Raw genomic sequence first — 24579 nt, 5'->3', positions numbered from 1 at the left:
TCACGGCAGGTTCCAAAACTGCAGGCAAATCGAAATTGGAGCAGGTTTTGGAGAAACTGGAATTAAAAGAGGGCTGGTCTATTTTTCAGTGTTCAATAATATGTGTCCACACACACACACACACACACACACACACACACACACACACGCTAATGCACACATTTAATCATACCAGCCTATTCAAACGTATCCTCAAGTGTAAAAAATTCTCCACTCCTGCCTAGCACGCTGTGTGTTTTCTCTGCGTTTAGGGCTCGGATTAACCTGCAGAACGCTATTTTCCCTTGTCTTGCTTTCTCCTCGGGGAACTGGAGGGAGACATGCTTGTTTGATAGTTGCTTCCGCGTCGAAAGAGGCCCTCATTTCCTTTGAACGCGCTTCAAACAATAGCGAGGGTTGACTACAACGTGCATTTCGTTCCCTGCCAGCCATGTGGAGGGCACATGCTAACGGTAAGAAGCTCAGGGCCTACGCGGAAGGTCTGCTGGAACGTCGCGGCTCAGTAGCTGCTGGTCATTTAGCAGGGCTGGGGGGTGGGGGGGGCTTTGATCTGGGAAGGAGTGTGGTGTGTGTGCAACATGGGGGAAAAAGGCGAGAATGGAAAAGCTTCAGACGCGAGCAGCGCTCTCGACGGTAGCCACATGAAAAGGGTCTTTGTGGCTTTGTGCTTAGTCCTCTGCGGATGGACAAATTCCCTCGGCTGTAAAAGAATCATAAAATACCTCCTCCTGTCCAAATGTGGTGATTCAGACGGGTTTTGTAGAGGAAAGAGGAGACACGGAAAGTCACTTTGAGCGCGCCAAAAACCTGGAGGTTTCCAGCTCCAATATTTATCTGTAGAACATAACATGAAGTCACCTCATAGGCACACTGAACATAGTACAAAAGTTCAATTCCAGATCAGATTGGCTGGGTAGGCACTATGATAAGCTTTTCTGTGTGTGCGGATAATACAGAGTCTACCCCTTAATAGCGACTTTATTTAGCACAACATAGTGTAGCAGCAGTCCTAGCATGGATAACATGCGATTTATGTGTTAGCATCCCAGTTCCATGTAGATCGATCCAGCCTGCAAAGGTAATGCCTGGGGACTGAGCGTGGAGGTGTGGTATTGCTGCCATAGCAGAGACTACAGCTGACAGCCTAATAATAATAACCCTAAATGTCCTCCATTATGCCTCTACATTCCCCGGTCTTTATATAATACCCGCAGCAATGGGGCAACTCATTGCCTTGCCTTTCCCTTATGAAAAATTGCTTGGTTTAAAGACTTCCTCCTCCCCTTTCATTGCACAGCCACTAAAGCGTGTCGTTATCAGGGCCTTATACGGCCCTTTGCCTCCCTGTGGCGGGATAATTGACTGCGTGGCTTAGCTGCTTAATGGGAACCGGAGTGGTGGAGGTAGTTACTCATGTGAAGCTACAAAGAGCAATGTTATGTCTGGTGTCGGGGGTCGTCCCACTCTGTGCCACCAAAGGTGGGGAACAGAGATGAAAGAAGAAGCAGGCATGGGATAGGCATGGCTAAAAGAACACAGGTAAGATATAATGCAGTTGTCTTTTTTTCCCATGGGTCTTTGCAAGTGGGAGGCTAATGAGCTCGGTATGCTAATGATAGATGTTTTTTTTTTTTTTTCTTTTCCAGCAATTACCTTCACTGCTTCACTCTGCTCTGCCATGCCTGTCGCACGGCCCTGTCGCCTTGCACTTCAAATGGTGTCCATCGGCGTGTCGGTCTCCACCCGCGCATTTGCATGGCGCACCGGTGCGGCTACCCGAGGCATGCGCGCGGCGCTCAGAGAGTCAGCACTTTACCGTTTGACATTTAGCAGCGGATTAGTGGATTTTGTGCCACCTGTCCTCTCGCTCGCAATTAGCGCGGCGTGGTACGGCACGCCCGACGCGGAGGCGTGCGTGCGGCATCGAGGCGGGGATCATTAACGAACACCTGGAGATGAACAGCTTGCGGCTGCCGCTCGGCGTGACCCTGAGCGGGGTGCGGGCAGGCTCGCCGAGCCTGGAGGAGGTGACTTATGGTGGAGGAGGATTTGTCAGATCTGGGGCGTTCCCAGGAGCTGCAGTTTGTCTCTGTTGACAACCCGTGCTCACCTGGCCACTCATCCGGCGCATGCAGTAGTGCGAACATGCGCGTGCGGTGGTGATGCCCTCTGCTGTGTCCTTTCTGTTGTCCTCTGTGATGTCTCCTTGTCTTGCGTTTTAAATGTGTTTACTGATGGTCCTCCTCTCTCCTGTGCTCTCGTCCCATCTTTTGTTCACCTGCCTCGCCTCCTCATGCGGCTCGCACGATGCCGCACGTGTTCAACAATCGCTTCGGACATGCAGTTGCCACGAAAATGTACAATGCAGACTGTAAACAAGAGCAGAAGGTACAGATGTGCAGAAGACAATTGCAGCGAGGCCACTTTTTTTTTTTTTCAGACGCACAGTCCTCTTCAGACAATCGTATGAATCCGAAAGGGAAATGGGAACCACTTTGTTCTGGTGGAGCACGTCAGTTAAACCTGGATGCATTATGAGTTTGCCATAATGGCAGGGGAACAAAAGGGGAACGAGATGAGATCAGTGGCAGATGGGTCCAACAGGATGCGTATGGGGGAGGGCGGTGGAAAGCTGAGAGTTTTTTGGCTAGGCTGATATCCTCCGGAAGCGAGCCCCGGTCATGCGTCCCGTTCTTCGCAACAATGGATTGTCGTGACCCGGCGCGAGCCGCCTGACCTGCGCGCAGGGGGGGACGGGGATGCGTCGCCCGGGCAGGCCGCTGCACTGGCTTCGGCACTCCCTGACCTTCCCGTCACATGCACCGGCTCCACGCGGTAGCGCCACTGTTTGTCTTACGTGGCGTGAGTGCGGGTAAGAGGCTCCTTGCTGTGGTATTTACCGCTCGCAGTTCCGCGAAGAAAGTGAACAGTGCGGCAAATCTTCACGTGCTTACAGGGTTTGCCGTCCCCGAAGACGGACGTCTCGACCCAGGCCTGAACGGCAGGAAACATTAGTTCGACCTCTTACCGACTGTTTGACCACATCTTGCCTCAATATGGGTTTGGCAGGTGGCAGCGAACGGAGACTTGGCCACTGCGCTTGTACGATTGGCCTCTGTAGCTCGGCCAACCACGAGGAGCTCGTTACGGAGGAGCATTTCAGGTCCTGCTCCTGGAGAGAGAGGGAGAGAGAGAGAGAGAGGGAGAGAGAGAGAGAGAGGGAGAGGGGGCTGGGAGGTGCTCACAGCAGGGCGCTGGTGAGGCTTCCTCTTTTTTTGCACTGTCTGGTTCTGTCCAGACTCCTTGGCAGTGTTTAGCCAAACACAGTGCAAGGCTGGGGAGGGAGGAATTGACTGTTTAGGTTTGGACGCTGAAGCAAACATTCTGTATATTGGATTACACTGAGCCCCTTGTACACTGCCTGACCAAAACAAATCCTTTCTCTCGGTCTCTCCTTCTCCCTATGAAACGTTACACGGATACTTTTCATATCTACACCTTTCCCCAGAAATACAACCTATATTGTTTTAAGTAGATCTCATGGTCTTTAACTCCACGTGCAGCACTCTTAGCTTGACGATCCGGGAGAAAGTGTACTCCGAGACAGCCATCACAGGCTCAGTGTCCGTTTCCTTCCGCACACGACGGCAGGAGCTTGTCCTGCTAGTCCGCTGGGAAGGCCGGGTCTCTGTTATGGTAGCCATGTTTACCAGTCTCTACATCAGGCTCGTCCCCACTGAGCGTTGCATGCTAGCAGGGGTGCTGCACCCAATCCCCCTGACTCTGGAGCTAGCTGTAAACAACCTGCAGGCAGGAGCCCCCCACCCGGTTCCCCCTTCCTGGGCGTCTTCCATCCTCCTTGTCTGCTCCTCGGAAGTACACCTCCAGACCCACCGGTGGGCTTACGCTGCTCTCCCTCCTTCGTAATATCTGTGCCACCTTTGCATTCGTGATCAGACGGTGAATGCACAGTGGGAACCTGTGTTGTTACCGGCGGAATAGAGGTTTTGCCCGTTATGCAATGACAAACTGCTCCAGCCCTGTTGCCTGTCACCAAGGAAAAGCGCTCCGGTTACACTCTCCATTACACGCCGCGTCGCCGCCGCTTCCTGTCATCTGCCGGAGCGTGCCGGTGTGTGTGGAGGCGTGCAGTGTTTCCCATGATGCGCTAACGCCAAGATCCCAGCTGACGCCTGTCCCCCCCCTCCCCATCACCTCCTCCTCCTCCTCCTCCTCCTCCTCCTCCTCACTCCTTTCCTCCTTCCGGGAAGCTGCTCCTCTGCTGAGAGCACGCTGCTCCTGGAGCCTGTCTGGGCTGGGTGAGGGCTAATTGAAAGCGAAGGCAGCTGAGCTGCGCTGACAGCTCTGTGCTAGCCAGAGATGGGCACGTCGCTGCCACGCTGTGAGTCTGAGCAACGAAGGGGAAAGTGCGGCATGGGGATAAACACGGGGCTGCCCGGAGAACACCCGGGCCGTGGGCCAAACGCAGCAAGACGGCTTTATTAAAAACCAGACGCGGAGAGAGCGAGACCCCGGCATTTCTGCCTGCCCCTATTAGCTACGGGGAGAAAGGGGACGTCTTTGCTGCACTGCGCGGCAATTCGGGGTCAGGGGTCATGACAGCACACGAATCAAAGGGCCCGTAGATAGAATAGTGGCACACCAGGTGTCCATGTGACGGCGTGCACAACAGCCTCTGATGTAACGAGGCCTGATTTTGTCGTCTTGCACCACGCAGGCAGGTTAACCGTTTTCATTAGCGCCAACTCCTCTGAGGAGCCTCCTCTTCGCAGAGCTGTCTGCAGCGTTCTGCCACGGAGCCTGCTCAGGTCACCGGTGCCAGCCAAGCGCTGGGAAAGCCGACGGGTAGTGACAGGTGGGGATGCCCCCCGGCCCTCCGCTGCCCCTCGCAGGGCCCGAGTGGACAGCTGTGATTACTACTAACTATAATTCATGGGCTCCGCAGATTGAATACGTGGCAGGATCGGAGCAGGCGCCACCTAAAGCGCCGAGGCTGGAGCCCCGGCCGTCGCGCAGACTCTGACGCCTGCCAAGCACTGGGCACCTTCTGCTGCCTGCAGTAACACAAAGGTTGTTCTCCTCTCTCAGTCTCATTTCATCGCGCATACATGAGTACATTTGGTCCGCACAAAGGGCATCTTCAAATCAGCCACGCGCGCTCACAACAGTACAGGGGCCCTTCTGTTCTGAGCCTTTCATTGATTCCTCTAGAATAATATCTGAACGGCAGTTTTATGTGCCGTGCAGCGCTGGCCGAGCCGAACTGCATCCTACCGTCCTTTCCAATCTGTCTCAATAACGGGAAAAAAGCATAACAAAGAAAGCGGTTTTCCGGTGGAGAGCCGGCTGTGTTTTCCCTCAGCCCGATGCGATTGTGCTGATCCTCCCTCAGCTGCCAGCTCCAAGCTCGTCCTCCTAATCCCCAGTCCCCCCACTCATGGCGTACGTTGGACGCCGGCCCGCGCCATTGTTTACGTCTTCATCCTCGTCTCCCTCGAAGGGAAAGTCACGTGGGTTCCAATAGTGCCCTTGTAAATCCGCCACCATTTTGACACGTTGCTCGGAAATTGAAAATCTTATTGAGGAAATTTTGCAGATTACGCAGAGGCTGTCAGGCGATTCCTGTTGTCTGAGACCATGACAAAGAAAAGAACATTTCATGTGTGACAGGTAGGTATGCATATTATTTATATTTGAAAGTAAACGTAATAAAATACGTTTCCCATATACAGAGGGCACTTGCATCTATGTCTTTACACATTTCCCATATACTGCTGTTGCACGGTGAATAAAATCTCATCTTGATGACCCCACTGTAAAACCAGAGTGCAACCACGTTCTTGAGCAAGCCTGTCTGTTTCAGATTCTCTCTACAGGAAGTGATGATATGAAGACAGGGGATCATATGGTGGTACTGTCTGTTCTCCAGAGGCTCTGTCGTTTCATGAAGTGCAAAACGTGTGATAAATTGCTTTTGTTTAGCGTCCCGATCTTTTCCGGCGTTTCAGTTCCAGCCAGCGGTCGAGGTTGCGGCGTGTTGGCAGCGAGAATCATTTACATTGGACATAAGCCGCCTTGCACAGCTCAATAAGGCCCAGAATGACATCTAGCTGAGAAGACGAGTTTGAAAATTCAAAGTGGTACATCAAAGCCACAGTAGGCTCCCCACTGGCACGAGAGCATTCTCGTCCCGATACAGATTCATCGCGGTGTCAAAATCAATGAGACAGCAAGATAATACAGCGTGTGTACAGAAACGGAGTTAAAAGAATGACTGTGGGCTATTGTTCAGTAAGATGGATTCTCTGGCAGATTGTAAGAAAAGGTCTCCGTTTTAAGGGGGCAAATAAAAGTTTACTTATCCCAAATGAACGAGCGTTTTCTGGGATCCCGGGAATTTTCCAGATGAATCCCAGTTTCGGTCTCAAAAACATGTGCATAGTAAAGAGGCACGAACACACCGTTGTCTCGTTCAGCGATGCAGAATGACTGACCCCCCCCCCCGCGCCCCCCGTTCACTCGGAAGCCATCCTGTGTGCAGATTGAGGTCTGTGCAACTTTTGCAACCTTAACACAAACTATTGTGCTCATCACATTTATTCTGTATACACCAAAGTCAGTGATTCGACCAGCTGATGAGGCTAATTTGGACACCAGAATAGCACTTTGCTGCGGCACGGGCACTGCTAGTCGGCAGGATTTTGCGAGGACAAATGGCAAATAAGTGGGTCGTTCTCGGTGGGATATCCCCAAGCTGTGTGCAAGAGATGAGAGATGGGGCACTTTCCTCCCTCCTTACGGCGCAGCTCTCTTGTGGCCTGGAGCGATGTCGCCCACTTCCTCCCGTTTTGCACACAAAAGAGATTCGCACAAAGCCCTCTGTCTGACACCTGAGGAGGGTGTGAGCCACACCGCCACGTGACGCCTTTCTGGCACTGCGAGGTCTACGGGCGCACTGTGCATTCTGCTATTTCATGATCCCTTGATTTCCTAATTAAAAACAGCTACCGAAGAGAGGCACAGGTTAGATTTCAAATAACATTGGAAATTCTGCCCAATTAGGCGTCTCCGCACGGACGCATCCGTCTCGGCTAATAGCATGTCCACTTGGAACCCGGAAAAGGGCCCCACCTTGTCTTATCTGGAATACCTACAGGGTTTCCCTTCTCCCTTGATTAGCCTTTGCTATTGGGTCTGGGTCATTAACCCCCCCCCCCCACATTGACTGACAATAATCTCTGCTCACTGGGCAGGGCACACCGGCACCATTTGTCACGCTGTCACCCAGCAGCACTTGTGAGGGAGCGGACGAGGACCATTTATCTAGTGAGAGTGCTTGAGAAACTGCAGAGATGGCAACCCCCCCCCCCCCCCCCCCCAAAAAAAAAAAAATCCATAAGAAAGAGGAAAGAAAAAAACAGGTTCTCACTAGGACATGGCAGATGTAGTTTGGACTGGGTTTGGTTACATGTAATTATCTGTTGCAGATGATAGCTGGTATAAGCTTTCTGTCGTTATTACAGCAGCCTGGCATTATGGAAAAGCCACTCTGTTGTGGCAGGCCTGGTACTGATCATCTCAGCCTAACACTCGCCCTGACTTTGGGCGTCAGACCTTGTGCTACTGCGCAACGTTCAATCTATTCAGAAAAAAATGGAAGAGGAGTGGCAATCAGGCTTGGGATGGCTCTCGCGAACCCTCTCTCCCGCTCCCTTCCTGAGTGCCATCTGCAGCCCCGGAGCCCAGACAGTTTTCCTGACGAATAAATTTGTATATTTTATGCTGCGCCTCTCCGCGGCGCGTGCTCATTCTCCAGAGGCTCCTCTCTTCTCCCGAGCTCACCTCGCACCCTGCTGAGTCATTAGTCCCCTCGCCGCGTGGAATCTGTAATCTGCATGCCGGGGAGATAAGAGCGGAGGGAACTCGCGCAGCGCGGTCCGAGAGCCGTGTCTCATTCGCGTCACGTGCACGCCGTCGCCGCGGTGAATCTGCCCGTCGGCAGACGGAGCTGCAGTCTCTCCTGTAGCTGCCACACTTTCGGCCCGAGTGCTGCGTTCCCAGGAGTGAACCGCTGGCTCGCGTGGCCTTGTAAGGTTTTTTTCTGTCTTTATCTGTTTTGGGTTTTTTTTTTCCAGGTTTTTTTCCCCGCTGTGGCCAATTCCCCTTTCCACTGCTCCCTTGCTGACGGTGATTTGTCCACAGATAGACAGCAGTGGCCCCCCTAAAAAAGGAGCGCTGGCAGGGGCCGTCGCGCTCCTCTGCCCAGATACAGCGGGTTGTAGGCACCTCTAACAGTCATTGCTTGGGAAAAGTGGAGACGGCGGAGCCCAGCTGGTCTGGGAACAGCCAGCTGTCTCGTTAAGTGCGACAACCCCAGTAGCAATCAGGCACGTGAACAACAGCAGACTTAAAAATGTAGTGACTGACGCAATTGCTGGGGCTACGGGGATCAGCCACACCAGATGCTGCAGATTTATTCTGGGGCCTTGTTTCTGCAAGCATGCACGGGTGACCTCCCTGCCATGAAGCGTTTGTGGTCCTTCTGCACATAAATACATACAGCAGAATTACAGTAGCGTAACCAGGCTAGAGCTTTACACTAAAGCTGAACGACTTCATTGCCCTTTTAAGTATTAACAATAAACAATTATAAAAAATGTATATAGAGAGAAAAATAAAAGAGAAAGTGCAGAAGTGTATCATACTAAAATTATGTTTAAAGGAAAAAAAAACAAAACAAAGAAAAGTAAAATAAGCAAAGTCTTTTTGAAACTATGAGAGTGTCTGTTTATGACTGCCTTGACGGGTATGATTTTTTTGGATGATTTGATGAAGAACAGGAGACTTGACGGGTTTTGGCGCAGCCACAGAGGAAGCCCAGTCACCTTCTGAAATCAACATGGGAGAAAGTGGAACAGGTAAAACTCTGGTCAGTAGGTGGTAGGGCTCAGGGGGCTGGGATGGACACCGGTCAGATCAGAGATGCAGCTTTGAGCTGTGCTGTGTAGAACTTTACAGGTGGTAGAACCTTAAGTTCTACTCTAGCTGACTGGTAGCTGGTGTGAGGATGTGAGTACAGGGGTAAGGCTCTCCCTGTTCCTGGGGCCTGTCAGAAGTCTCGCAGCTGCAGTTTGGTCCAACTGCAGCTGTTCCCAGGTAGAGTTAAGTGCCGTATTCAAGGCAGTACACTTTTGGAGGTACTCTCCACTTCAGAGCAAGGTTCACAGGTTAGTGATGCACCGATGCATGGAGATAACTGATTCCCAACAGCAGAGCGCACTGTGTAGACCAGCCCTGTACAAGTCTGCCACACTTTCTGCATGCACAAACAGTTTCTCTGACTCTCTCTCTTACTCTCTCTCTCTCTCTCTCTCTCTCTCTCTCTCTCTCTCTCTCTCTGTCTCTCTCTCTTTGACTCTCTCTCTCTCTCTCTCTCTCTCTCTCTCTCTCTCTCTCTCTCTCTCTCACACACACACACACACACACAAACATTGCCTGGACAATAGTTGTGATATCAAGAGCTAGGAAAGAGAAGGAATTCCCAGCCAGCTGTAGCTAAACTATAAGCTCTGTTTTTGAGATTAGGCTGGCACGCAGTGTTATTGGTGCAACCTCAAACTGGGTAATGTAAAAAACATTTGGTGGTTAAAAAAATGTAAAATTCATATTCACATTAACGTTATTGGTGTGAATTTCCAAGAATCCAGACCCATATTTAGGTTTTGTTATGATCGGATGGAGTTTCTTTCAAACGATAGTAGTGTAAACTGAATTCTTCAGTTTATTGCCTCCTCATTCTTGTATATGAATTTGAGTTATGATGTTTTGGTAATGTATCTGAAAACCTTTCTCTCAAAACACAATCGTTCTTTTCCATGTCGAAAATGTTCACATTTACAATAGGGTTATATTGTGAGTCTCTTTCTTTAAAGTCAATTATATTTTCATGATTACATTTAAATTGTTCTGTGTTAAAACACGTGTTGCTAAGGCTTAGCCTACAGCATTAAAGGAAACATTTTGTGGAGGTAGAAAACCATGGTTAGGGGTGCTTTGTTATGAAATTCAAAGGTTCATTTCTGGCAAATATAACTGTTCAGCTCAGTATCAGTTCTTTTATAATATAAAATTGAATCACATCAGTGCATTGCATTGCTGGAAGTTATTGTATTTACTGCTACAGTGTGTGTGTGTGTGTGTGTCTGCATGCATTAATAGACACACTCTAAAATCTCCGCAGTGCTAGGCTCATGCCTATGCAGGACATTTATGTGCCAAATGATGGTGGTGGTTTTGTTAGGACCCAATTTGCCCTCGCTGATAGGCCTAATTTAGCTTCCGAGTCCAATATAGCACTGCAAATATTGACTTGCACACATATTAAATGTATTTGCCTGGGACGGTTCAGCAAACAAACCGCAACGGTGTATTAAATGCAATAAACGTTCAACAGCGGCTGCAATTATGCACTTCCCCTGGCCGACCCTCCGTCGTGAAAGAGTGTCTCTGTGTTCCTGAGTTTTGGCCGCCGGATTGTTGTTATTCTTCCATCCACGTCGCTCTGATCGTGCTATTTTACACTCATGCGTTTTCCAGCAAGCCGCAGCAGGCTGGTATGGGGGAAAGAGGCCCTGCCCACATTCGCTGGGAAAGGTGGCTTGGAGTTTTTTGGATCCACTCAAAACTCTGTCGTCTTGCTGCGCTCGCTGAAGGCTCGTCGCGAGGCGACGTCGAGCCAGGCTGAGCTTTCACCTGTGTAGATAATGAGCTTCCTGCTATTGTGGGAGACTTCCTTCCTGCTCACATTCAGCAGTGCCTGTCATCCCGCTAGCCCTCCCGAAATCCTGGCATTTATGGCTGGGGCCCAGGGCCCTGCTCTCTCTCGGCGGCAGCCTGTCAGGGCCCGGCTGCCGTCATGCCGCTGCCATTGTTCCTGCTGTACCCATGCGGATAGGACGAACAAAAGCGTGTGGGCACGTTAGGCCCTGGCCTTGGGTGACCAGAGATCTTTTAAGGTTTCAGACTGTTTTCGACCGATCTGGGGCAGTCTGGGCCCGTTGTGAAGTAGCAGAGGTGTCCTTTTACCCCATCAGGACTGCCATCAAATATCGTCCTTCTCAGGGAAGACCACTGTGGACAGATGGACTGTGTAGAATAAGGAAGGGAGCTGGAACAAGAACAGGAAGAACGAGATCTGAGCAGACCTTGAGTGTGTACCTACTCTAATAGTTGCTCATTGACGAAGCCTGCTTCTCACGTGCTTGGAGTGTCGTGTTTTATGTAGAAAAAGACAGATATGAACGTTAGCACATCTGATATAATCCAGCAGGATTTTTTTTTTCCAGTTGAATCTTTAGGATTAGATCTAAATGTTTAGATTTTTTTTGTAAATCATCAGTTTATTTATTTGGTAAGTTAAAATTAAAGATGAAAAATGATATGATTATTTAAAGGTTGTAGATAATTTATACATGAGGCTATTAACAAATAGCAGTTTATTACTCCTCATATATATATATATATATATAAAAATATATATATATATATATATATATATATATATATATATATATATATATATATATATATATATATATATATATATATATATATATATTGTGTGTATGTGTGTGTGTGTGTGTGTGTGTGTGTGTGTTACTGGGAAGTCCTTTTAAGAAAAAGGAAAATACAAAAAAGATTAAGAAAGATTAACATAAAGACTCAGATGTAACCTGATATGTAACTGATATGTTAAAACGTATTAGATACGCTATTTGCATATCAAGCCATGTTTCTTCACACACACACACTAACATGCATGCAAATATTATCACGTCTAAGACTGCGAGATATTTAGACCTGTCCATTATAGAAAATAAAGACATTTTACCCAGCTCACAGACATTTGTGAACTTCTACTTTTTGTCACAGACAACCACTGAATCTTTCCTTCTCCTTTAACGGCGATGCCCATCATTCATTAAGTAGAAAGCCTAGCTCGTGTAGAAGTCAAACATCAGTGTGTTTCTTTTACCAGACACACAGTCACCTCCAAGGACACTTGTGCTGTAGTGCTGGAGAGATCTTGGGATAGCTTTAACCCTGAGAATGCTTGGCTTGAAACGGCACGGCACACCCACGCGAGCCCTGGATCCCAGCCTCGGGCCACTGCAGTTGCTGGGGCTTATTGGGTTTAGAGCTGAGCGTGCCTAACGCTGCTGGCCCATGCTGAGCTGGCGGTTTGTTGAGGGGTGAGTGAATTATTTTAATCCTGTGCAACCAGGAGAGCACTCGCTGAAGGAGGAAGGGATGTGGGTGAAGCATGTGACGTTTCCGCCAAGGAGGTGGGGCGCGTGAAAGAGTTCCCTGTGCCGCTGGCCCGTGTGAAATATGACTTTAACGGTCTGCATTGATCGGCCCGGATCGTGGCTGATTAACTCGTCGGGCCTAATTTGCTCGCGTGTTCATTTCCGTGGAGTGACAAATATCGGGAAATCTTCAGTCAGACGACGCTCTTGCGTGAAACTGGAGGAAATTTGATGGGGAGAAAACCAATAGGCCTTCCTTCTATATTGCCTTTCTGTCATTTCTTCCCTGCTCACCTATGGGGACGGAGCGTAACCACAGCAGTAGGTTAGCAGGGGAGCAGCTCTCGGATGGCTGCAGAGAGCAAGTTCAGGCATAAAGGGTGTACCTGGAACTGTCTCACAGTTTCCTGGCAACGTGAGGCTTTGGAGAGGCTTCGGAGGAGCAGGCAGGGCCAGCAGACTGACATGGGCACAGGTTACACCAGCTCGCCCATGATTAATGGTGGAGGTATGTGTTATGGTGGGCATCCTCCATGCAGCTACAGATCAGTCATCCTGTAATACAAATCTGACACCCACCCCACCCCCACTCCCCTGCTGCCCGCTTGCTACCGCAATGCCATCATCAAAGCCTCAGGTCTTCACTGCCAAGAGAACCAAGTGCACCATCGTCCTCATAAATCACCCAGCGAAACAAAACATGCTTAATCTGTGACACGCAGGCCCCACGCACAATTTATTACCTGCGCAAGCCACACGGTTGCAAATCTCTGAGAACAACGCGAGAGAGAAAATAACAGAAAACAAAATAAGATAAAATAAAATGTAAAAAAAGAATCGCTTGAATAAAACTTCTCCAGCTGCGTCCAGAATGGTAGATCCTTTCGCTTCGGTGTGAGAGACAAAGGGCTTACAAGGCTGGTTCATCCGAATGGATTATTACTTATGAAAATGTGCTTGCTTCTGCAAGTTCCGGATTGTTTTTGCTCAAGCGTATTTGTTAGACATGAATACCTTTGGCTTTCACGTGGATTAGGCTGGCAGGGAGACTGTCAGCGTTTAGTAGCACCACAGGAGCGCGCATGAACAAAAATCTTACTATACCCTCACCATAATCCCAGAAGAACGAAACAAGGAAAAAAAAGAACTATACAAATTTTATTTGCTTGTATAGTTTACTTTTTGTGATGCTAGTGCTGCCCATTCAGTACCAATCACATTACTCTGAGCTCTGCATCCAAAGAAGAAGACACAAAGAGACATGAGGCTGGTTGGGAAAGAATTACTTCGAAACGTAAATATTACACAGTTCTTTTCATTAGGACATATTTGCTGTTGGCTCTCATTACCGAGAAAAATATGGCAAGGTAATTAATTGCCTAGGATTTATTAATATTCATATTATCTAAAGAGAATTTTCCTTATGTTTATATGATATGCCTGTGTTGTGCCTAGTTAAATGCCAGCTTTGGCACGGGGTGGGGGGTGGGGGGTTCAGTTCTCAGGGGTATTGTTATTTTCAGTATGGGTACTCCTCAGATCTCTGGGCCCAGCATCTGGAGCAGACAAACAATCCCAAGGCTGTCCCCTTGCACTCTTTAAAGCTTCTAGCAGACAAAACCATGCTGATTACGGCAAGGGCGTGCAAGCCAAAGCAAGGTGCACGAGGATTCCTCCCTGTAGAGTTGGGCTTTGTTCATTCCACGCAATAAACATGCTCAGCATGGAGCGGCTGTTTCAGTGCCAGCCATTACCATACCCCCAAAGTGAAGAGATACCTGCGCTGTACCTGGGCAGCCAAAGGGTTCTGCTCTGCACTGGTCTTACGTGGTACAATACAAATTGCTTTTTAGCTGTTCAGTGGCTTAGATGGAGATACAACAAAAACAAATGTGAGACACCAATAAATCTGTGTTGTTCACTGATAAACATGCTCGCTCACTTATTATCTGAGGTTTGGCGGGCTGACAGCTATTGCTCTCGCTGCAGTCAGAGCGCAACATGACAGCATCCTCTTGATCGCTGTAGCGATAGCGTGTCAGCCAAAGGAGTTACGGTGCAGCCTAATCACGAGCCACTCTTTACCGACGTAAAGCTCCAGGCGCAAAACATGGCAAAGGAGTGTGGAACAAGAGGATAAACTGTGCTGCACGCTTCACCTCGGACAATCGAGCATGCCTCTGTTTGTCCCTGACGAAGCCTCCAACCATGTCTGCCGTCTGTGTCTGCTTCAGGAGAGTAGCAGATGTAACTGCCAAGCAGTTTCATTTCAGTTGTCAGCCACTGTAGACCTCAGTGGATAGGTGAATCACCGCTTTATCTCTCTGTGGGTAACTTCAGTGGTTTTTTTGGTCCTTTTGTGAGAAAGAATCTAAAAAGTGTGTGTGTGTGTATGTGTGTGTGTGTGTGTGTGTGTGTGTGTGTGTGATAAACCTGTCTGGTATAAACATGTCTGGGTTTATGCTGGACCCTTTTTAAGTAATTTAATTGTTTCTTTTGATGGTTTACAGATTAGGCAGTTCCATATCAAATGAGAAATGTTGCTTTATTATAAAGTAGCGTTCAGAACCTCATCAGCATTCCCCCAGCACCCGCGAGGATACGTTATTAGCACTCTGGAAAATGTGTTGTGAAGTTATGACTGAAGTTCAGGGGAAAGGCCAATTAGACAACTGCTTAGATATTCCTAACTCTCCTTTCACTTCTCTCTGAGGAAGTCTTCACCTTCTGCCTCGCCTATTCCCTGTCCCTCCTTGACTTCTACACCCATCTCTCAGCTTGACAGCGCTGCCAGTGAGACTAGTGCAAGTGCTCAGACTTCTGTCCCCTCTCACGGTTCGTCCGTCACTCGTTGTCCTGCAATCACGCACTAAGGGCAAGGGCTTTGCTCACCTATAAAACACTACAAGGTCCTTTCTTCATAAAGCATCTAATAATGTATTCAGGTAAACATTTCTAATTTTCTGGACCTAGTATTTATGTCGCAGTGAAAGCAGGTAAAGAAAATAACAGATGTTATTATTTAATCCTTTGTCACAGACAGAGTGTCCTGAATGGTGTAATCGAAAGCCTCCATGCATAGAGTCCCAGGCGTAGTGCCTGAACTTGCTTTGTGAGGGACAAGCACCTTAATTGCAAGCCCACTGACCTTTATTGGCGATTCTTCATTGTTGCTTTTTCATTTTATTTAATAAACCAATCGTAATTAAAAAATGGTCTGTCATCCATTACCCTTGGCCAATAAATCTCTGCAATCTCAGATGTATCTTTCACTTCAATTGGTGCGTTTTTAAGGAAGCGTGCCAGACTGCTTTTTTTTTGTTGGTGTTGCCATGAGCAACTCAAGAGGTAACTTTAACCCAGGGATGTCTCTCTTTCTCCATAAACATAAAGTTTAAGCGTGTAAATGAATGAAAGAGTCTGCATTTCACAAGTCATTTTGCAACACGAATTAACATGACGAATTAACTCTGGACATGGATTAGTGCAGTCTCCACATATCCTGCAAGTTCTGTTTTTCTATTGTGTCTTTGCCTGCCTGGAGGAGCTTCCAAAAATGGTAGGATCTCTCTAATTATCTCGCCATTTGGTGAAGCCACTGTATGGTGCCATTTATAAAAAAGTGAGCCAGCTATTCTGCATTAACTGTACCGAGTTCATTAAAAATTGAGCAAGGTCAGAAATGAAACTCCTCTTCCCATTTTTCACTTTGTCCCTAATTTCAAGAAATCTTTCATTAATCAAGGGAAATGGTTGTGGAATAACTCACCCTGACAATCTGTTGTCAGGTATCATTAGCAGAATTCCACTTTATAAACAAAGACTGAGATGGCAGAGAACACCAGAACTACCTCATGGTTGTTTCATCCTGTAACTAAACTAAAATACGATAACTCTGCACATAGTGATCTTTATAAGGATATTACATTTGTTCCCTGCTCTAACCTGTTTATAATACTGATACAAAAGTTGGCCTGAGTGCTATTTCGTGTCAACTTAAATGCCAGATTCTTTTACACATATTGAGACTTCAAAATACAGGAGTGTATATATAGTTCTACCTGACATATGGGTAAAATAAAATTATTGGAGAGAAAAAACCCCACTAAGATTTATTGTATGGGTCGAAAAGACCTTAAAGGGACGTTCACCTTTTTTTTTTTTTACATTTGAGCCTCATCTTAATGTGCAGGCAACTCAGATAGTTTTTCTATCAATTGCTTGAATCATTTGTTTAAGAAATTCAAAAATATCAACTCCCCCCACTGAGCCCCATTCAACTGCAACAGCCACATTACACACATTGCACACACACACACACCTCAGCCAATATGAACACAAATGTTCTTCCTAATGATTTTGTCGACATTCTTATTAAAAAAACAAACAAAAAAAAAAACCAACAAAAAAAAACTTTTAAAGTGTCTCATTCTTTTAACTGCCTTTCCATGCTTGAATCATACGAATTCATGCATCTTCATCTGCTGGAGCGATAGCTGGAAGTACTGTACCAAGTTAGCTAGACTGGACAAAAACAAAGTTACCAAATAGCTCCACAATGTTAGGCAAGACCAAAGCTAACTCCAAAGAATGTTGCTCAGTTCCTTGCCATGGAAAAAACAGAAGGTACAAGTCCAGGTTCAGACTGTCCTCCTGTGGTCCACTGCTTTGAAGTGGTCACTGCAGATTCTCAAAGACTTTTTTTTTTAGCTCGATGTTCGTTTCATCACCGTATTCAGGATGCTGTATTGCTTGTAGATGTAATTTGCTCAAGGCTCTGTTTATTAAGAATGTATTAAGAAATGTGTGGAAATGAACCGTGATTCGCTCTCTCAGTGGAGCATTTCCACAGCCCACAACAATGCAACCTGCTGCCATTACTGAGTGAGACAGTTTTGCAGTGATGCAGTTTTTTTAACCAATCAAAAACCATCTCCTTCCAGTGCATTCCAGTGATGCCGTTTTTTTAACCAATCAAAAACCATCTCCTTCCAGTGCATTCCAGTGATGTAGTTTTTTTTAACCAATCAAAACTGGAGCTGATAATTCCACCCCAAACTACCAACAGTGAAGAAGAAAGTAGACCAAAACAGGGCTGGAATTTGTTGACTATTGGAAAGTTGGTCTTTATATTTTTAAAGACATGATTACTATTATATTTTGTGGAAATGTATGTCAACGAATCAGTTAGCATACTTAGTGTCATAAATTCATGCGATAATTGTTTTATTTGCAAAACAATCATTTGTTGACAAAAAAATCTTAAAGCTACGTGTGCTGAACAAAAATCATTTGAGGTGATAAGAAATTGTCCTATACTTGCTTATAACTTCCCCTTTAATTAATTTTTCCAGAACTGACAAATCTGATCACTTTTCCTAATATCTGGCTTGAATCAAAGTGCTTAAAGTAATTTAGGATTTTTTTTTCAAAGTCAAATTTGTCAATAATCCCAAAGGATATGTTTGCTGCTTCTCAACCCAGGCCTTTAAAAACATTTGCTACCGAATACTCAAATTTGTCGATAGCATTTGTTTTTGTGAAAAGGAGAATTATCAGGGTTTTTGAAAGCTTAAATGACTTTAAGACTGTGTTCAAGTGTGTGAGAATTAAGTTTACCCAAGATGTTTGTGAGGTGCACTATGGTCAATTACATATAATGAGGACTGACAATCAGATATTCGTAGCATTGGAACGGCCTCTGTGCGTCTCAGTCCATTCATTCCAAAAGTGTTAGCTGTGCCTGCAAATATACACAGACCCTCATTTATTAAACATGAGTATGAAAAAAACACACACCTGCTCTAGATGAAGACTCTTGTGGAAATAAAAATATGCAGTGAATTAGCGTTTCCCCTCTCATTAAGGTAAAGTACAGTGGGGTACATGAGAGAGCGTTTAAGGACAGCGTCTAACATAAAAACGGTTCAAAGACTGAGAAGTAGGTACTCCTATCTAATGGCAGTTTTCCTCACTACCAGCTTCTGGTATATGATCCAGATCACGAACTAGACAATTCGTCTGGGGGAAAAGAAGATACAGCAATTTTATTACTCGTGTTTATAACTTTATGTGAACTGTATGAACAATAGACATAAACAATAACTGGCACCAAACTGCTTGAAGGTCAGTAGATCACGGTTATGATCTTCCAGGAGTGAAGCTCGAGTTTCAAATCAGAGTAGAATAAAGATTGCCATATGCAGTAATGTCTAGTGTATGAGTGATGACAGCTCACTCTGATGTAGAAGGAAAACTCTTGAAGAATTCGAAGCGATCTGAAAACTTTAGCAGTTCGGGCCGTCATATTTCCACATGGGTATGTGACAATTGCGCTGTGGGCAGTAGAAGGATCATGGCATGCTCAGTGTTAATCAACAGGCAGTAATGCGAGCGCTGAAGTAGACTGCCAGACACGGCATATTTTTAGAGCCCCTGTGTAGTTATCTAATGCACAGCGTCCACACTGACAGAGAGTGCCATGCCTCGGTGCCAGATCCACTTCTCATTTGGTTTCATATCCTCACCTTTATACTGTCTGCTATGGGCATGGTGGCATGCCAAAGGGGTGAGATGATCACTTCTTCATAAACTGCTGATTGCTGACAAGTTTGTGAACTGTCAGCATATTCGTCATTAGTTAATTTCTCAGTCAATTAGTTGATGTCAACAGTCCGTGTTTGGTCTATAGGTAACACTATATGGGAATCAAATGAGCTTTTCTAAATTAATTTGAGTCAAATCACTCTTTTTTTAAAATTAATAGTAAGTAACATATGAAAAAACCTCAGGTCAGGTTTAACATTTGGATTTGACTTTGGGTTTGATAGCCCATTCCACTGAAACAAGACAGTTGCTAAGACAGTTTGGGACCACAGTGGCCTACAAAAGGCATTCTGGGAGTTGGAGCTAGTTCCTCTAATTAGGAAAAAGATAATGATGCATGATGCAAGAATTTGCAGTCAAAACTGTGACCTTCAATTCATGCAAGTCTGTCAGGGCCTGTCATTCATGAACAGAAGATGCCCTGCTCTTTTAGGGTTTGCACATTGAATCTTACCTGACTTTTGGAGTTTGTTGTGCAATGGTCATTGTACAATCCTTTTTTAATTGGTGGCATAGTAGTCCTGTAGTCTGGAGCTATTTGCGGTCTGGTACAATGTTGAAAATGTCAGCTGTCTCCGATCAGAGTGCAATCTATAAAACCCGTGAAGTTTTGGGGATCTTTTTGCTCCATCAATACAAAATTATGCAATTTCATGGTAAAAATACAAAAAAACTATATTAATTTATTGTTTTATATATGTATATTTTAGTTTCACATATAGTGTGCACTTCAACTGCAGCTGACATGATGAAATAGGTGATATTGAACATAACAGAAAAAAAAAATTGCTTTGTAATGACAACCAAGACTTCTGATCCTTCTTAGTTCTGCACTAACAATCTTTCTCATGCGAAGATGTTTCCCCTCAACTGGGTCAATTTCCCACTTATATTTATAAACACAACACAAAACAAAAGCTCACCCAGCACCCTGGCTGTGTGTGAGTGACAGCTGCGCCTGGTCCCAGCATTCCCCTGAGCCAAGCCCTGTCACACACACGCATGCCCAGAGAGTGTGCGTCCATCTGGGAACATACCCTTCAAACTGCTGTCGCCAGGCTCCCACCCAGCAGACACGGCCGGAGACAAGAGAAGGCAGAGAGTGTGAAGGAAAAGCCTCACCGGGGCGAGAAGGAAGTCGTCCAAAGCCAGCTGGTCTGGCTTTGAGGAAAGCGAGAGAAAGGACGAGAGAGAGAGAGCGAGAGAGAGCGAGAGAGAGCGAGAGAGAGAGAGAGAGAGAGAGAGAGAGAGAGGGGAGTTAAAAGTAAAGAAAGTTTCCATGTGACGAAGGAAAGCGTAACCTACGTGAAGCGAGGAGAGAAGCATCCGAGGCGGAGCCATCACAGCGGGTTCTGTGAGGGCATCAGCAGCACAACAGATCCAGGTGAGGTAGGGGCTGAGGGTGAGGGTCAAGGTTCACTCAAATGGGCACTCGTGATTTCAGTGACCCATGCAAAAATAGGTTCATTTGTTGTATGCAGATACACAAAGGTAAATCGTCATGCCTGCATTGCTGGTCATATTTTTTTTATTTTAATTTTAAGTCAAACTTCCTCATTCATCTGGACTAATTTGGCATTAGTGCAGTGTTCTTGCACCCTTTTGGTATCATATAATTTTGAAATGCTGGACTATAATATGCTGTATATAATAATAATAATAATAATAATATTAGCAACAACAAAAACAATTAATAATACATGTGACTCATATATAAATGTTTGAGCACCACTGAATATTCAATAATCATGCAATGACAATATAGCCACATGCTGTGGACCTCATATATTGGCAATTCAAAATGAATGGAGTGGGTGCGCATGGCAAATACGTCTCTGCTTCTCTGCCACTCATCTCCGGCCCACAGGTGGTTGAGCTTTAGGGCGGCGGGTGAAATCGCTGGTGCCAGCGAGTGTTTGCTGAGTGGGTGATTATGTACCCAGCCCCCGATGGCATTATAGTACAGACAGTGCAGCTTCAAGAGGAAAAAATAAACCACAATAACATGCAAGAAGCATATAATGAGAGATTCCACTAATGTAAGCGGCAGTTTTCAGGAGTTTAATAGTCCAAACCCTGGCATGCCCGTCACACCAATGTAGCAAATCAATGCAGAATCTCTGCATTTGATTAACTTTTTGATTAATTTGATTAATTTTTGAAATCTGTTGTAAATAAATTTGGATCCTGCATAGGTTGGCGACCTATAGATATGATGTAGTGTAAAATGTTTTTTGAGATTTTTGAGCATTCTGCATTGTAAAATGCACTTATTTAAAACACTGGCCATTAATCACAGAATTGAAAGTGATTTCCATGTGAATGTCATAGTTATGCATATGTCAATATTTTAAGTTTTAGGCTGTTAGTTCCCATATGATTGTCAAGTCATTAGAGTACAATAAATATTTTCTTCACACCCATCATGTATTGGTTATGAAAAATCTTTTTACCCATTTTATCACATCCAATACTTTTAAATTATCTTAGACACTTCACGTGTAATATTGGCAGGTGAGTTATTCTCAGTTGCAAAGTATAAAGTAGATGCAAACAACTCAAGTAGCATTTTATGAATGGAAAACAAAGGGAAGGAATTTGGTGGGCCAGTTCCAATTTTGGCACACATTATCCACTTTGTTCAGTTTACAACAGTGCATCACCCACACTCAGGATTCTGGCTTGATAAATCTACTTCTGTATTTTATATAGAAAGTTAACCACTTAGATGTTCGTGATCATGATTAAAATCCTTTTCATGACTTTGTGTGACATTTATGTAAAACTTAATTAGTTAAGTGTGCTCAGTTAGTTTAAAGAAATCTCTTAAACCATTCTGCAATTGCTCATATTTAAAAATAAAACAACAACAACAACAAAACATCCAAAACAAAACAAAACATTTAAAATAAAGGCATTGACCTAACGTGTAAACTGTGTCGTCCAGTGTTATGCATCACACCAAATTCCACTCATATTTGCAGTGTAATCATCAGCACCATGCAGGGTGGGACTGACCGTGGCAAGATGTAGTCATCTTTCCGATGAAACGACGCTAAGTGCCCTTGCGCAACAGAATAAACACCATCATTTACGCGTGATTACGTGATAACCACAAACTCTCAAAATGTCTCTCAAAATGCAAAATGAGTGGCTTACGTTTCCAAATAGCATTACTTTATTTATTTAGATGCGATGGAATTTTTGATGCGATGTAATTTTTACCATGAGTGCAAAAAAAAAGCGTAAGATTTATTTGAAAATGCAGGTTGGTGTTCCTTTAAATCCCGGTAAAAACAACTTCTGTCGTTCAGTGCCACACCTCTTCCTCAGAGCCTGCACCTACACGTGACCGGGCCACATGCGCCGTAAACGCGGACCGTGTGATTGGTCACTGCCCGAACCGCTGAAGAAGCCTATTGGCTGAAACTAGTGTCACTTTAAAAGAGCCGGTCCTATTGATGCCGTTGTCTTACAGGAATGACGTCAATCGTATCTAAGGCTGCGCACCCTTACAACTATGATAAATATTGAAGTGTTCATCTGACACGGTCCACAACAAACAACCACAGTCGTGTTCGTAACACTCAGTCACTGGATGGTTTCCGTTATTTCTGTGAGCACACCCTGGTTGGTTAACACTGCGAGTTGCACAAATAATGATATGCACCATGCTTTCTGCACTTTGAGCAGTACAAACATCTCTTTTAGATACGGATCCGTTTCCTGCGTTAAACCCCGCCAAGCCCCAAAACTTTCCTTTTTTTTCCCCTTTTCGTGCCGCCTTAGTCTGTGAGTCTCAGAAAGCCTCGCGAACAAACCAACTTTACGCGTGCGAGCGCTTGTTTGTAAGAGGACGCACCAAGTTTCCATATGCGCTGTTATTAAAGGAGAGGAGGAGGAGGAGGAGGAGGACGCAGCTCGTCTGCTCCTCGTCAGCCTCGGGGAGGAGCCTCTCCTTTGACAAGAGACGGGCTCTTCGGAGTTTGGCAGCTCCCGAAAATAGAAGCGCGCGTGTCAACGTGCCCGAAAATACGTTTGTGTGCCACCGTGTCCGCAGGAGCCACTGGCACACAGTGTCTATATACAGCGGGGGACCGTGGAGGAGAAGGTGAGTCGCAGAAATAGCAGCGATGTCGCACAGCTAAGAGTGACTTGGTGGGAGAGAGAGAGAGAGAGAGAGAGAAAGCGCAGGAGGGAGTCGCGGAGTGCGCGAATTAAACGCGCACAGCTCACTTCGTGCAACGTTGAGACCGGGACGTTTTTGGCATGTGTCTGGCAGTAGTTTTGGGAGAGGATAGGAATGTTTTCCTGAGCGTTTATCAACTTTCAAACGGGGATTTTTTTCCTGGTCGTAATGCGCTGGCCGTGAGCGGGTTTTTTTTTTCTTTTTTTTTTTCTTTTTTTTTTTTTTTTGTAGTGGAGCGGACGTACGCGTTTTAGTGTTATCGCTTACATTTCTATTTTTTAGAGCTACATTAAAACGTACAGCTGTCTACTTATGGACTTTGTTGTTTATCTGTGCGTCGTGGTAATTTCATGTATTTGAACTATATATAACAGAAGAGGACGTCTCAGACAGAAAGCGAGAATAGGGTTCGTTCTAATATAATGACTTGTTTTTTAAGATTTTATATAAGGTAGAGAACAGACTTGCGTTGCGACTGCATAAATGGGACAAGTGCATGTTCTCCATTCGGACATTTGGGAACAAAACTTGAACTTCAGGAACCGTTGGCACGAAAGCGCATGACGCACGGGGCCTATGCTACTGTCTTAAGCTTCATGGAAATATTTTATTGTGTTCAGTTCCATTTTATAGAACAGCTGTTTTTTTATTAGCCTACTAGGTTAGTCCGAAGGTGTGTGTGTGTGTGTGTGTGTGTGTGGGGGGGGGGGGGGGGGGGGGGGGGGTATGTAACATTTTGTCTCTGTTGAGTGTCATAATCTTTCAGAAATTTCGGATCCGTTTGATCGTTATATCACACGCAGTAGACATTTCTTTATATCCTGTGCAAAGTTATGTATGTATCGTTATCTCAAAGTGTTCTGTATTAAAAATGACATAACATGGGTTCAAGGTTAGTTCTTGGAGTTCTCCGGCTGCTGGTTTGCCTTTTTGTGTCCTCCGGAGATGTGACACCACTTCTGCACATAGTGTCACATCGGTGTACAGTGCGCCTGCTTTACTGGAACACTACATCCAGTGTGTGCTTGCGAACCATCTAGTGTCTCTAGAGAGCAGTATTAATTGATGCCATCAATTGCACTGTAATAACAAGTTAATTTCCAATTTGATTGAATGTTATTCATAATGTCAGTCTGACTTGTTAAATATTAGATCTGCCTCTTATTTAGAGCGCCTCTGACATATCCGCAAGGTTACTGCTACAACACACTTATTCGGTTTAAGTAATTTCAAAGGCATGGTTTATAGAGTAAGTGCGAATATCATTACCTATTTACAGGGAAAATATAGCGACGAGTAGGATTCGTCTTGAATCATGCAGGCCCTGTCATACAGTGAATAAAAATGTTTGTCTTGTTAATGGTGCCTCATATAGTTATAGAGTCCTTATGTGTGTAAACTATCAAACCTGATTGATAAGCTGCTATTACTATAAACTGACAACTAGATACTTAA

At 45.5% G+C, this 24579-nt stretch overlaps 1 protein-coding gene across 6 annotated transcripts in view; it reads left to right on the top strand.

Annotated features, from left to right (window-relative positions):
- The first annotated feature begins 19981 nt into the window (after nt 1-19981).
- mef2aa (myocyte enhancer factor 2aa) overlaps nt 19982-24579 on the top strand; it is an 80250-nt gene continuing 75652 nt past the window's right edge. For 3 of the 6 annotated variants that reach the window (XM_035525161.2, XM_035525159.2, XM_081716532.1), the window contains exon 1: nt 19982-20319. The gene's annotated coding sequence lies outside the window, so the exon portion shown is untranslated. Of the gene's footprint in view, nt 20320-22807; nt 23047-24579 lie in introns of those variants that run through there. The other 3 variants (XM_035525160.2, XM_035525158.2, XM_081716531.1) reach the window with 2 other exon arrangements.

The sequence above is a fragment of the Electrophorus electricus genome, chromosome 6, assembly GCF_041902795.1.
Source record: "Electrophorus electricus isolate QZ-2024a chromosome 6, ASM4190279v1, whole genome shotgun sequence".
In the NCBI taxonomy this organism is placed as follows: domain Eukaryota; kingdom Metazoa; phylum Chordata; class Actinopteri; order Gymnotiformes; family Gymnotidae; genus Electrophorus; species Electrophorus electricus.
The sequence above is the reverse complement of the archived record's forward strand: the minus strand, read 5'-3'. Positions and strand labels throughout refer to the sequence as shown.